This window comes from Ranitomeya imitator, chromosome 6 (genome assembly GCF_032444005.1).
Source record: "Ranitomeya imitator isolate aRanImi1 chromosome 6, aRanImi1.pri, whole genome shotgun sequence".
Classification (NCBI taxonomy): domain Eukaryota; kingdom Metazoa; phylum Chordata; class Amphibia; order Anura; family Dendrobatidae; genus Ranitomeya; species Ranitomeya imitator.
In genome coordinates this window covers 572,492,380-572,505,419 of record NC_091287.1, presented here as the reverse complement: position 1 = coordinate 572,505,419, position 13,040 = coordinate 572,492,380, and positions in this window count along the sequence as shown.

The window sequence follows — 13,040 nt, the reverse complement described above, 5'->3', positions numbered from 1 at the left end:
CCTGGAAGCTCTGACGATCAGCCTGCAGGCCCCGGCCTAGTGTGACTGCCAGGCCCTGGTCTGAAGCGGAGTCTTCAGTGTCTGTTATCAGGGACCTTGGTGGGTCTGCCGTGTATGGAGACTCCGGGACCACTGTATGGGCCTCCTGTCCTGGCAGCTCTGACGGTCAGCCTGCAGGCCCCGGCCTAGTGTGACTGCCAGGCCCTGGTCTGAAGCTGAGTATTCAGTGTCTGTTATCAGGGACCTTGGTGGGTCTGCCATGTATGGAGGCTCCGGGGCCACAGTATGGGCCTGCTGTCCTGGCAGTTCTGTCTGAGCCGCAGCCTGACTCTGGGTCACAGCTGCCACATAATTACAGTCCTGTACATTGGAGCATTTTCCCTCCTCACACGGGATCTCAGGTGGGTCTCTTTCTTCCACCTTCTCTGTATCATTTACTTGCAAGGGAGGAACATAGTGGGACACCATCCTCCCCAGGTCCGTGCCTAGCAACACATTGGTGGGAATGGCCTCACTCCCACTTCCCTCAGTCCCTTCCCTGCTCCCCAGTCCAGGTACACACGGGCACGGCAGGGCTGACCCCTCCAATCCCGGCTATAGACATAGTCTTTCCTGGTATGATATCGGCAGGGGTTATCATGGCTGGACGCACCAGGGTCACCTCTGCCCCAGTGTCTCTGAGACCAATGGTGAATTTATTGCCAACAATGACAGATTGACAGTTCTCATTTGCCCTCGCATTAGAGCCGGCTGCAAAGAGGACAGATGGTGGGGACACAGACGGCTTTGTGGTGGTAGTTGGGCGTTTCTCCCTATCAGGGCAGACAGCGCTAACATGTCCCACTTTGTTGCAGGAGAAGCACCAGCGTGCATCGCCTAGAGAATGTCTATGTTGTGAATTCCGCTCTTGGGTTCCCTCCGTTGGTTGTAAGTGGCACTTTTGTGAGTTCTGCTCTTGGGCTCCCTCTTGTGGTTTCAAGTGGTATGGCTGCTCCTTGGAGTTAGCTGTCAGCAGCTGCCTCCACTGATCGTCTTTTCTGCTCGGCTATTTATGCCTGGCTCTTTCCTTCAGCCAGTGCCACTAGTAAATGGTTCCTGGTTGGATTCACATCTCTTTGGATTTCCCTGTTATCCTGACCAGTTCAGCAAAGCTAAGTTCTTGCTTGCTCTTTTCTGTTCACAGATTGTGGACTTATCCGTTCTGTGCTTCCTATGTTTGTCCAGCTTATCAGTATGAATTAATTCTGTCTTGCTGGAAGCTCTGGGAAGCAGATTTACCCTCCACATCTTTAGTCAGGTGTGGAGATTTTTTGTAAACTCTGCATGGATTTTTGTAGTGTTTTATACAGACCGCACAGTATTCCATCCTGTCCTATCTATCAAGCTAGACTGGCCTCCTGTGCTCATCCTGGTTTCATTCTGTGTACGTCTTTTCCCTCTCCACTCACAGTCATTATTTGTGGGGGCTAATCTATCCTTTGGGGATTTTCTCTGAGGCAAGATAGTTTTCCTGCTTCTATCTTTAGGGGTAGTTAGCTCTTAGGCTGTGACGAGGTGCCTAGGGAGAGTTAGGAGCATCCCACGGCTACTTCTAGTGTTGTGTTGAGCTTAGGGACTGCGGTCAGTACAGTTACCACCTCCTTCAGAGCTCGTTTCATGTTGCTCCTAAACCACCGCATCATAAGAGTACAAGTGGCCAAAAATGAATTAAATGCATCTCAAAAGAAGGAAAAGAAAGTTGTGAACCATTTTTTTTTCTGTACTCTGGTTTGTCTCTTTTTTCCTCTTGATATCTGGGTGGTTCAGGATATATGCTCTGGCATGGATGTTCAGGGTTTGTTTTCTCGTGTGGATCAACTTGCTACAAGAGTACAGAGTATCCAAGATTATGTTGTCCAGACTCCAGCTTTGGAGCCTAGAATTCCTACTCCTGATTTGTTTTTTGGGGACAGATCCAAGTTTTTGAACTTTAAAAATAACTACAAATTGTTTTTTGCTTTGAAACCCCGTTCTTCTGGTGATCCCATTCAGCAAGTAAAAATCATCATATCCTTGCTGCGTGGTGACCCTCAAGACTGGGCTTTTTCTCTTGAAACAGGGGATCCGGCATTATTGAATGTAGACGCATTTTTTCAAGCGCTCGGATTATTGTATGACGAACCTAATTCTGTGGATCATGCTGAAAAAACCCTGTTGGCCTTGTGTCAAGGTCAGGAAGCGGCAGAATTATACTGCCAGAAATTTAGAAATTTAGAAAATGGTCTGTGCTCACTAAATGGAATGAGGAGGCTCTGGCTGCTATTTTCAGAAAAGGTCTTTCTGAAGCCCTTAAAGATGTTATGGTGGGGTTTCCTACGCCTGCCAGTTTGAGCGAATCTATGTCTCTAGCCATTCAGATTTATCGGCGTCTGCGCGAGCGCAAAGCTGTGCACCATATGGCAGTGTCCTCTGAGCAAAGTCCTGAACCTATGCAATGTGATAGGATTTTGACTAGAACAGAACGGCAGGAATTCAGATGTCAGAATAGGCTGTGTTTGTACTGTGTTGATTCTGCTCATGTTATGATTGCCCTAAGCGTACTAAGAGAGTCGCTAGGTCCGTTACCATTAGTACTATACAGCCTAAATTTCTCTTATCTGTGACCCTGATTTGCTCATTGTCGTCCTTTTCTGTCATGGCATTTGTGGATTCAGGCGCTGCCCTGAACTTAATGGACTTAGAATTCGCCAGGCGCTGTGGTTTTTCCTTGCAGCCTTTGCAGAGCCATATTCCTTTGAGGGGCATTGATGCTACACCATTGGCCAAGGATAAACCTCAGTACTGGACGCAGATGACCATGTACATGGCTCCAGCACATCAGGAAGATTGACGTTTTCTGGTGTTGCATAACCTGCATGATGTTGTTGTACTGGGTTTTCCATGGTTACAGGAACATAATCCGGTGCTGGATTGGAAAACTATGTCTGTGACTAGTTGGGGTTGTCAAGGGGTACATAGTGACGTTCCTTTGATGTCAATTTCCTCTTCCCCCTCTTCTGAGGTCCATGAGTTTGTCGGATTTTCAGGATGTATTTGATGAGCCCAAGTCCAGTTCCCTTCCGCCACGTAGGGACTGTGATTGTGCTATTAACTTGATTCCTGGTTGTAAGTTCCCTAAGGGCCGACTTTTCAATCTGTCTGTGCCAGAGCATGCCGTCATGCGGAGCTATGTTAAGGAGTCTTTGGAGAAGGGGCATATTCGGCCGTCTTCGTCACCATTGGGAGCGGGTTTCTTTTTTGTTGCTAAGAAGGATGGCTCCTTGAGACCCTGTATTGATTATCGTCTTCTTAATAGGATCACGGTCAAATTCCAATACCCCTTGCCTTTGCTTTCTGATTTGTTTGCTCAGATTAAGGGGGCTAGTTGGTTTACTAAGATTGACCTCCGAGGGGCATATAATCTTGTTCGTATTAAACAGGGTGACGAATGGAAAACTGCATTTAATACGCCCGAAGGCCATTTTGAATACCTTGTGATGCCATTTGGGCTCTCTAATGCTCCATCTGTGTTCCAGTCTTTCATGCATGATATTTTCCGCAATTATCTTGATAAATTCATGGTCATATATTTGGATGATATTTTGATTTTTTCCGATGATTGGGAGTCTCATGTGAAGCAGGTCAGGATGGTGTTCCAGATCCTTCGTGATAATGCTTTGTTTGTAAAGGGGTCTAAGTGCCTATTCGGAGTTCAGAAGGTCTCTTTTTTGGGTTTTATTTTTTCTCCCTCGTCTATAGAAATGGATCCTGTTAAGGTCCAAGCTATTCATGACTGGATTCAACCCACATCTGTGAAGGGCCTTCAAAAATTTTTGGGCTTTGCTCATTTCTATCGCCGTTTCATTGCCAACTTTTCCAGTGTGGTTAAGCCCCTTACTGATTTGACGAAGAAAGGCGCTGATGTGACTAATTGGTCCTCTGAGGCTGTTGAGGCCTTTCAGGAGCTTAAACGCCGATTTACTTCTGCCCCTGTGTTGCGTCAACCGGATGTTTCTCTTCCGTTTCAGGGTGAGGTCGACGCTTCTGAGATTGGGGCAGGGGCCGTTTTGTCTCAGAGGGAGTCTGATGGTTCTTTGATGAAACCGTGTGCTTTTTTTTCCAGAAAGTTTTCGCCTGCGGAACGCAATTATGATGTTGGCAATCGGGAGTTGTTGGCTATGAAGTGGGCGTTTGAGGAGTGGCGACATTGGCTTGAGGGAGCTAAGCACCGCGTTGTGGTCCTGACCGATCATAAGAATCTGATTTACCTTGAGTCGGCCAAGCGGCTGAATCCTAGACATGTTCGATGGTCCCTGTTTTTCTCCCATTTTGATTTTGTGGTCTCGTATCTTCCGGGATCTAAGAATGTTAAGGCTGATGCCCTCTCTAGGAGTTTTTCGCCTGATTCTCCTGGAGTCCTTGAGCCGGTTACCATTCTGCCCTCCGATTTCGATAATACGAAGGTCTGTCTCATCAGTAAACACGGAGGGGAAACCTCAATGGCCGTATCCAGAGACCACCTCAAAATATGCCCTGATAAGCTGAGAGATGGGGAAACAGATCCCGAGACTTTTCCGCCCGTGGAAGAGGAGAAGATGATACACATTGTCCTTGGCGATTTTACCCAGTCGTGGATTCAAATAAATCAGGCCATTGTGGTACCTGTCTTAACGTTTCGTCAACTGAAACCGCCAGAGCTAGACGTGGTGCCAGGGCATCCGGACCCGCAAGCGCAGCCGACCCCACCAGAAGATGCGATGCCAACAGTCGAACCAGCAAGCCCTCCCTCTGCTATCGGTGAATCTGCCATGCCCACCATTAGTAGTGACAGCTCTGAGGACTCCAGCATGCCAGTGCTGCCCAGACTCACTAGAAGTGTAGCTAGAAGACAGTGCACTACACCAGCGATAGCAAGCGTAGCGGACCCTGTTAGGCCAGTAGCAACCCCTGTGCTGCGGTGGTCTACGCGCAGCACTAAGAATCAGACTCCACTTCGCTATAAAACTTGGAGATATTAAGTTGCTATTTGGTTGAAAATGTTTGTGTAAATATCTTTGTTATGGTTTAAGAATGGACAATGGTGTGATGGACAGTGAATCGCTCCAAAACTTTCACAGGGGCCCCTTTGTTTACTCGGGGTCCCTGCTGTTCTATGGTTGCACCTACTGAACTGGGAGTCATGAACTATGCATGGCCAACCTTTTGCAACGTCCAAGCGTCCTAACCTCCCATAACGGGAAGCACTGTTATACTTACTTATTCATAGTATTTGGAAATTTTTGTATGTTTTCTACTAACATATCTTGTTATTCTTCTTTTCCCAGTCCGGGAGTACTGGATTTAACCGGGGGGAGTGCAGCGCCCCAGAGTTCTGGTCGTTGCAGTAATGTCGCTCTGCCGCTAAGGGGAGTGATGTTATGTCTGATTGCACTAAAGAAGTTCACCTGACCAGGTATCACAAGCACACATTACACTTCACACTCCGGCCACTAGGGGGAGCAAAAGGCACTATTTACTAGGTCACTCCTCACACTGGTAAAACTAGGGGTCGGATAGGAAGTTAGGACAGAAAGTAGCCTGGGAGAGCTCCAGGGAGGACCTGTCAGAGGTGGGTTCCTTACAGGGGCCTAGCAGAGGGGACTGATTGTTAAAGAGCCGCGCCTGCACTACCTTGCGGCGGCATCTTAGAAAGGACACAAAGAGAAGGACACTGTGGAGCAGTGAGAAACGGGATCAGAGTACAAAGGAGATAGAGCCAGTAGGAGTCATGCCCCGAGAACGGCAACATCCTACTGAAGCGCGTAGCCGGTGGCTGGAGCACCGAGGAAGTAACAGACTCTACGCATCACTTGAAACAGCGGCAGGACAGTTAACAACAGGTTGGCTGTCTAACTTAAATCGCCTGAACGGACATAGGAGACAATCGTGGGAGAGGGGCGTCGCTAGGGTCCCAGAATAACTCCAGGCCTACCTGTCATACGGGTGCGTCGTAGCCATATCATACTGGGGGACGGAGAGAAGAGAGAGGACAGATACGACAGTTGTGAGGACTATCCCGTGGTGCTCAGCAAGGAAGGACTACAACACACAGGCGCTAGAAGGTAGACACTGATTTCCACCTGCAAAGGGAACTCTGGATGTGCCTTCGGACCGGCCGGTCTCAGCCAGCCCTGTTAGCAGTGCTCTGGATTGCGGATCCCGAAACCTTCAGTAAAAAGGTAAAGAAACTGCAACCCTGTGTCCTTGTTATTCGTTGCGTTCTGCACTACGCACTATCACCTTTTATTGGACGCCCCTTAGCAGGGTCACGGACCGGGTCCAGCCACCGTGACAACCCAGGACCGAGTACCCCGCGGCCCTGTGTCTGGGGGGCGCTCCATTGCATTATCACTATTCACACATATAACCCTAGACAGATGCCCCTACACACACACACACTATATATATATATATATACCAACCAACTGTGGAAGCTGTGCGGCGTAAAATCCATTAGAAGCGTCCCATACCACCCACAAACCAAAGGGTTGTGTGAACGCTTTAATGGGACATTAGTGCTAGAACACTGGGAAGGGGAGGGCCTCATAGAAGGGGTACCTATTGTACCCTATGTGCTGGAATTCCAGGACCACCTACAGGAGCTGACCCAGGCTGTAAGTGGGAACATGCAGGCGACCCAGCGCATATGGTACAAGCGCGTATGGTACAATCGGAGGGCCAGACAACCTATAATGTCGCCGATTGTGACGACAACAGGCTTGAATATGCTGAAGCCCTACCGGGAGCACCCTGAAGAGGTAGTGGCCATCTGTGCACCTGAAGCAGAGGATTTAGCCGGACTTCCCTTGCAGGATGTCTTAGGGGAAAGGACTCAGTCTAAAACATGGGATCAGGTACACTGGGGTGAAGACCTAGGCCCCCGGGAGAGATAGCAGGCGGAGGAGTTGTTGAGGCAGCGACAGAGGATGTTTTCGGGGAGACCAAGGTACACTCGCCTGGGACAAAACAAGGTTGAGAGCCAGGATCCGACCCCCCTGCGACAAAACCCCTTCCGCATCCCTGAGTCTATACGAGAGGGGATGCCACAAGAGATACAAGATGTAAGGAGGTCTACCAAGCTGGGGTACCTCTTTCAGTACCACTCCGTGTTTCAGGAGGTCCACTCTGCTTTGGCTGGAGTCTGAACGAAGGACGCTGGCTGGGATTGCTTGGTTACATGGGCGCATATAAAATATCACTGCTTCTCCACATATTTCCAGTCTGACAACACTTTATTCACAGGACACAGAATATATCACACAGATACAGGGGGCAGGCCAATAGAAAAGCAGCAGGCCAGACATACATTACAATAGCCGGAGGGGGCCGGAGCCTGCCGCCAGAAGGCGGATATCTTGTCCCCTCTGCCCAGGGGCGTAGTCTGTGGGCTGATGCATCTCACATGGAACCTATTATACATACATATAACTGCACAACATATTCTGAGTGCTGAGTGGTCCCGTAACACAAGAGATGTTGCGTTTAGGGGTCATTGAAGAGTCAGATAGTCCCTGGGCATCCCCAGTAGAGTTAGTGCCCAAGAAGGATGGGACTACACGGTTTTGTGTAGACTATCGTAAGCTCAATGAGAAAACAGTGACGGATGCATATCCCATGCCGCGTGTGGATGAGTTGTTAGACCGGCTGGCGGGGGCAAAGTATTTGACCACCATCGATCTATGCAAAGGCTGCTGGCAGATTCCCCTTAGTCCTGACGCTATTCCCAAGTCGGCATTGGTCACCCCGTTTGGCTTATTCCAGTTTCGAGTTATGCCATTCGGGATGAAGACTGCCCCGGCGACCTTCCAGAGGCTGGCTGACCGGCTTCTGGATGGTCTCCAGGATTATGCGTGTGCCTACCTGGATGACATCGCCATCTACAGCGTGACATGGGAAGAGCATCTAAATCACCTAGAGACAGTATTGGACAGGATCCACAAGGCCGGAATCACCCTGAGCCCAAACAAGTGTCACGTGGGCAAAGCAGAGGTTCAGTATTTAGGGCATTGGGTGGGAAGTGGGAAACAGAGACCAGAACCAGCCAAGATTGAGGCCATAGCCAAATGGCCCACCCCACGCACTAAAACCCAGGTCATGGCATTTCTAGGGACAGCGGGGTATTACAGAAAATTAGTTCCCAATTACAGCAGCGTAGCCAAGCCCCTCACTGATCTGATCCGTAAGAACCAACCCCGCCAGGTAACCTGGACCCCAGAGTGTGAGGAAGCCATCCGCCAACTAAAGGATGCCCTCACCAATACCCTTGTTAAGGATCAGACTGTGTATGCCGATCGCATCGCTGAAAAGGAGAGCCATGTTACGGAACCCCACCGCACCAAGAATATGTTGTGCAGTTATATGTATGTATAATAGGTTCCAGGTGAGATGCATCAGTCCACAGGCTGCGCCACTGGGCAGAGAGGACAAGATATTCCCCTTTTGAACTTCCCCACCTTTGTAATTCCCACAGTAAATATCGGCAGGCACCGGCCACCTGCGGCTATTGTAATTTATGTCTGGCCTGCCGCTTTTCAATTGGCCTGCCCTCTGTATCTGTGTGATATATTCTGTGTCCTGTGAGTAAAGTGTTGTCATACTGGAAATACATGGAGAAGCAGTGATCTTTTATATGCGCCCATGTAATCAAGGAATTCCAGCCAGCGTCCTTCATTCCGACTCCAGTCAAAGCAGAGTGGACCTCCTGAAACACGGGGGGTACTGAAAGAGGTACTCCAGCATGGCAGACCCCGTTACAGCCCCTATTGGACAAACAATCAGTAGATTTGGTTTCCAGTACCATCTCTATGCTGACGACACCCAATTATACACTTCTTCTCCTGTTATCACGCCTGCCTTATTAGAAAACACCAATGATTGTCTTACCGCTGTCTCTAACATCATGTCCTCCCTCTATCTGAAATTGAACCTGTCAAAAACTCAACTCCTCGTGTTCTCTCCCTCTACTAACCCACCTTAGCCTGACATTGCCATTTCCATGTGTGGTTCCACCATTACTGCCCAGCAACATGCCCGCTGTCTTGGGGTCATCCTCGATTGGATCATATTCCTCACCAACCATTACACCGATGCCTCTACCTTGTGCCAGTCATTACACTGGTTACCCATCCACTCCAGAATCCAGTACAAAACTACTACCCTCATCCACAAAGCTCTCCATGGCTCAGCACCACCCTACATCTCCTCCCTGGTCTCAGTCTACCACCCTACCCGTGCCCTGCGTTCTGCTGATGACTTGAGGTTAACATCCTCAATAATCAGAACCTCCCACTCCCGTCTCCAAGACTTTACACGTGCTGCGCCGATTCTTTGGAATGCACTACCTAGGTTAATACGATTAATTCCCAATCCCCACAGTTTTAAGCGTGCCCTAAAAACTCATTTGTTCAGACTGGCCTACCGCCTCAATGCATTAACCTAACGATTCCTGTGTGGCCCAAACTTCTCACCATAATCAGGTTCCTCGCATCATGTTCTCATACACTTTATACAGTTAATAGCCCTCTGTGTCTGTACTGCTACATACTTAGGCTGATAACTGGTTCATGCAGCTTTACATGAACACCTGAGCCTTAGGCTAGGTTCCCATTGCGTTAATGGGACCGCGCTAACGGACAGCGTTGCACGGCGAAATTAACGCCGTGCAACGTGTTCGTTAGCGCGCCCATTAACAGCAATGGGGACGCGCATCTCTAGTGCGTGCCATTTTCGGCACACGCTAGCGATGTGCCGGTGTTTTGTGGCGCGCTAGGAACGCTGCTTGCAGAGTCCGAGGCGCGCCCGCGGGGACGTTTAATGCGACCCCTTTACAACACATTGCGTTAGCGCTAGCGGATTGCACTAACGCAATCTGAACCTAGCCTTACACTATGGCTGGTCCGAACAACTAAAGCAATTGTTACCATCCACCTCTCGTGTCTCCCCTTTTCCTCATAGATTGTAGCTTGCGAGCAGCAGGACCCTCACTCCTCCTGGTATCTGTTTTGATCTATGATTATTGTTATGCTGTAATGTCTATTGTCTGTACAAGTCCCCTCTATAATTTGTAAAGCGCTGCGGAATATGTTGGCGCTATATAAATAAAAATTATTATTATTATGTGGTGCAGGAGTGATAACACCATCTTGATCAGTTGACTTGATCATGTCCTCCCTGCCAGCTGCACACGGGGCAAATGACTCTCGCTTGCCAACCCTGCAGAATCGCCACTGCAAAAACCTACAAAATTAAAAACCAAAATATCTCACATTTAAAAAATTAAAAAAAGACTCCACTGCCCCCAAAAATGCAGCAGACGTCCACAAACAGAAATGCTTTCTATGCGGAGCATGTTACATTGCACTATTCCTCTTCTCCGCTCTCTTATGTCCATGTCTGAATGATCTCGGCTGCCCCCTCCGCAGCCGCCGCTGGGGAACATTCTGTTCAATGACATTTCCAAGACAAGGACGGACATCTGATAAGAATCTTCCAGGATGGAAAATGTGAGATTTATTGGGGGACTTTACAGGATCTTTTGCACTAATTATATGTAGGATAAACACCAAAAAAGGAATAACCATTCCCAAAATGGATTAAAAATACATTTTTATTAAACAATTTCATAAATACATATGCAGCGCCCCAGAGACCTGGTCGTTGCAGTATGACACTCTGCCCCAAGGGGAGTGATGGTACGTCCGATGGCACTAAAGAGTTCTCCTGACCAGGTATCACCAGCACACATTACACTTCACACTCCGGCCACTAGGGGGAGAAAAGGCTTTATTTATTGGGCCACTCCTCACACTGGTAAAACTAGGGGCTGGGGAGGAAGTTAGTCAGAAGCTGACTGGGTTGGAACCAGGCAACATTCCGTGGCAGGGGGTGTTGCAGGGAGAAGACACAGGGGGGTCCCTGTCAGGCGTGGGAACCTGGCAGGTGCCTAGCGAACAGAACAGAACGTAACAGAACTGCGCCTGCACACCATGCGGCGGTATCCTAAGAAAGAGACAAGAAAGGAAGGATATTGTGGAACAGTGTAAACGAGATCAGCACAAAGGAGAGCCAGTAGGAGTCGTGCCGAGAGACCGAGGCAACATCTTACTGACGCGCGTAGTCGGTGGCCGGAACACCGCGGGAGTAACTGACTCTAGGCCTTACTTCAAATTCCGCTGGACAGTTGATTATAGGTTGGCTGTCTACCTTAAATTTCCTAAGAAGACATAGAGGGCAACATTGGGAGAGGGGCGTCTCTAGGGTCCCGGAAGACCTCCAAGCCTTCCCGTCATACGGGTGCGTCCTAGCCAAAACATACTGGGGGACGAGAAACTAGTAACATCTGGAACTAAAGAACGAGAGAGAGAGAGAGAGAAAGCTGTAGAGAACGAACGAAGAAGAACAGCAGTTGTGAGGACTATTCCGAATGCTCAGCAGGGAAGCACTACAACACACAGGTGCTGCTAGTGGTAGGCAACGATTTCCATCTGCGAAGGAAACTCTGGATGTGCCCATCGGACCGGCCGGTCTCTGATAGCCCGGTTGAACGTGCTCTGGATTGAGGATCCTGAAGTTATCAGTAAAGAGGTAAAGAGACTGCAACCCTGTGTCCTCGTTATTGACTGCACCTCACACCATCACCATCCATCTTACTGTGAAGCCCTGGGGACATACTTCACCTGTGGGAAGGTATACCATCTAGCTGCCATTCCATCACCCCAGCGGACCCCACAGCAGCGTCGATCACCCTGACTGAACACCACAGGTGGCGTCACGAACTACGGACAGACTGTACCACCTTTATTGGACGCCCCTTAGCAGGGTCGCGGACCGGGTCTAGCCACCGTGACAGCTCCAGAACCGAAGGAGAAGGGACCGGTACTGAGTGACTTGTGGCCCTGTGTCTGGGGGCGCTCCACATAATAATAATCATATAAATAATCTAATAGATATAACAGGAATAAAAGTGGGAAACCTGGAAACAGCAAAGCAGTGTGCAAACAACACCACAATACTGATACACGTGATCTGCTTCCAGGGATCTAGTGGGTCCGTATCAAATGTCAATATAGGTATAACTAAGGCGCAAGTGCCATAAGTATAATACAACAAAAAATTAAGACAACTTACCCCAAGATACCACAACATACCCTAAGATTCCACAAGATACCCTAAGATACCACAAGATACTACAAGATACCCCAAGATTCCACAACATACCCCAAGATACCACAAGATACCCCAAGATAATACAAGATACCCCAAGATACCCTAAGATACTACAAGATACCACAAGATAATACAAGATAATACAAGATACTACAAGATACCACAAGATACCCCAAGATACCACAAGATACCCCAAGATAATACAAGATACCCCAAGATACCCTAAGATACTACAAGATACCCCAAGATAATACAAGGTAATACAAGATACTACAAGATACCACAAGATACCCCAAGATACCACAAGATACCCCAAGATACCCCAAGATAATACAAGATACCACAAGATACCCCAAAATACCCTAAGATACTACAAGATACCCCAAGATAATACAAGATAATACAAGATACTACAAGATACCACAAGATACCCCAAGATAATACAAGATACCCCAAGATACCCTAAGATACTACAAGATACCCCAAGATAATACAAGATACTACAAGATACCACAAGATACCACAAGATACCACAAGATACCCTAAGATACTACAAGATACCCCAAGATTCCACAAGATACCACAAGATTCCACAAAATTCCACAAGATTCCACAAAATTCCACAAGATATCCTAGAGATAGCAGAGACACAAGTGAAACACAATGTCACATGATTCAGACCAAAGGTCCTATAGATGCTGTCAAAACACAAGTAATACATGACAAAGAGTCAAATAAAGCAATGCATATTCACCTCCAAATCTAGGTATCCAGGTGCCCACCACACCCGACGCACGTTCCGCTCTGGGAGCTTCGTC